A 2,524-nucleotide genomic window follows, 5' to 3' on the forward strand; every position below is an offset into this window, starting at 1 on the left:
CTGGTCTGATTCCAGAACTCAAGGCCCTAACGGCTGTGTTGTGCTGCCTGTGAGAAGAGGGTGCCTGGCCCTGACCGTGCGCCCCTGTGTGATGATGTGACAGAAGTGGAGTTGGTACCTGCTGCTGCGTGTTGGCTCGGGAGGAAAACAGACCCTCACTTAAGCTCCTTGACTTGGTCATACCAAACTTTTAAATCTTGCCGAGAGCTTACAGCCTGCATTAAAAGTTGATCATCCTGACAATTTGAACTTAAATTCCTGTTTACTTATCTTTGCCCATGGGTATTTTTTGTTATTTCTTTAAATTTTATCATCTCTTCCTAGTTTACAAAATACATTAGTATTTGTTATGTATTTGGTTCTCGTGATACTCCTGTGTGGTAGACGAGGTAGATGGCACTGAAGCTCAGAAAGTGCATTTTGCAGCTCCGACCATCCGCCTAATAAGGGGCAGAGCAGGAGTTCTAGAGTTTCTTTTCAAATCTAGAGCTGTATATAATACATCTTGTTTTCCATATTGACAGATTTTGTTCAAAACTATAAATGTATTATATTTTCATTTATACTGAGAGCAGCCTCCTCTGTTTAGAAATTATTACTCAAAGAGTCTGGTAATGATGCATGAGTGACTTCAGGAGCATATCTATCACTTTCAGTTATGATCCCTACACAATACATCTCAACATCAAAGACAAATAAAATCCAATTTTTCTCCTGGCTTTTGTTTGTTATTTTCTAGTGAGTTATTCATTATCTTCAGCCATTAGTCTGTGGCTATTGCATAAAGCCACTGTGTTTAAAATAACACTCAAACTATCTTGTACAACTGGATTGGAATCAGTTCTGTGTATCTATGACAGGCAAACCCAGAGCACTGAGAAAAGAAAATTCTGGTCAGATGTAATTTTTTTTTCCACTTTGAAGTTCTAGCCTATGGATATAAAACTGATAAGAACAGATACTACACTTGATCTTAGCCAAAAGGCCGAGAAGCGATTAGCCTATGGATATTAAAACTTCAGTGATGGGAGTTCTTAGATCATGAAATAACTCTGGACCTGCATCAGTTACTTAATTAATACATTAAAAATCTACAAAGGTTTGCATTGCCAGGAACTATGGCAGGAATGAGAGAGAGTCCAAAAGTGAATTAGACTTAGTTTCCACTCTCAAAAACTCTCAGAATTCCAGTGGATTGAAGACCCGTACAATACAAACCTCAAGGCAGGTGAGTCTTAGAGGATCCATCAGTCCTCTGGAGGTAGAAAGTAGGCCCAGAATAAGGGTGGGACAGTATAAGGCAAAGAATTTTCAGGAATTGCAAGTGGAGGCTAAAAATTGTGTGTGTGTGTATGTGTGTGAGATATGTTGTGTGGCCATGTTGGGGAGTGTGGGTGTATTCAAGAGAGTAATAGGAATCATTGAAATGTTTTAAGCAGAAACAGGTAAAATCTTAAAGAAAATTTTAAATGTCTCACTTTGGTTGCTCTGTGGAGGACTAGTAATTAGGTTCCTTGCTATAGTTAAGGCAAGTGAGGCTGTGAGCCTGGACTGAGATCAAGGGAGTGAGAATGGGGGAAAACAGGTAGAATTGTGGGATGGCTTAGAAATGAATGATTGAATGGAGAGAGTATTGAAGGAATTATTTTTAATTTTGTGTCATTAATTTTTCTGAAAAGATATTTTGTATAAGTATAATTTATTTGGTGTCCACATGGTTTAGATTTTATTTAGTTATTCATTCAACAAGCATTTATTGAGTAGCTGCCTACACAAATAAACCCAATGTTTTAAGCATTGTGGGACTGTATATATTGTATATATGTTATATATCATTTGGTCTTGACTCTTATGAAGCTTATAGTGTAGTGGGACTTATTTAAGGATCCTGGAAATACTATTTTATTCTTAAGTTATGTTTCCAAGCTTGGACAATTGGATGCTCACTCCTGAAACTTTGCAACAAGAGCACGTGGCATGGAACCAATGGGTGGTGGTCCCTCCTAGGCTGTGCCCTCGAGCCTCTCCTGTCCACAGGATGGACCAAAGTTTCTGCTTCTTTACTCTCTGGGGCATCCTTGGCTCCTATTTCCAAAGCTGATTTTCCAACTTCTTGATTCTCTGAGTTCCTAGAAATCTTTTGAAAACATTCCCTATTTCTCGTATTAGTCAGGATCAGTTTCATTGGCTTGCCTTCCTTATGTGCTCATATTTTCCATTATGGAAAATTATGGACCTTTTTGAAGTTTGTCTTTTTTGTGATTGGTTCCATGTTCTGAACGATAAGTTCTGCTATTAACTGCCTTCAAAGTTGATTTTAATTCCTCGTTGCACTTTGCTCCTTCCATGTCCTTTTCTATTCCAATCTTATTACCATTGCTTTTAGTTTTCTTATTTATTTATTTTATTTAACTCTTGTTCAAGTACAGTTTTCTTTCTTGTATTCCCAGCCCTGCCCCCCTCCCAGTGCTACCCACCTCCCTCCCATCTCCACCCCCCACCTTAGTTATTGTCCATATGTCCT

At 38.5% G+C, this 2,524-nt stretch overlaps 1 pseudogene; it reads right to left on the minus strand.

Annotated features, from left to right (window-relative positions):
* Positions 1 to 835: 835 nt before the first annotated feature.
* LOC118979898 (uncharacterized) lies at positions 836 to 997 on the minus strand (annotated as a pseudogene).
* Positions 998 to 2,524: the final 1,527 nt, after the last annotated feature.

Source organism: Sturnira hondurensis, unplaced genomic scaffold, assembly GCF_014824575.4.
Source record: "Sturnira hondurensis isolate 20B ecotype Veracruz unplaced genomic scaffold, ASM1482457v3 Scaffold0022566, whole genome shotgun sequence".
Lineage (NCBI taxonomy): Eukaryota > Metazoa > Chordata > Mammalia > Chiroptera > Phyllostomidae > Sturnira > Sturnira hondurensis.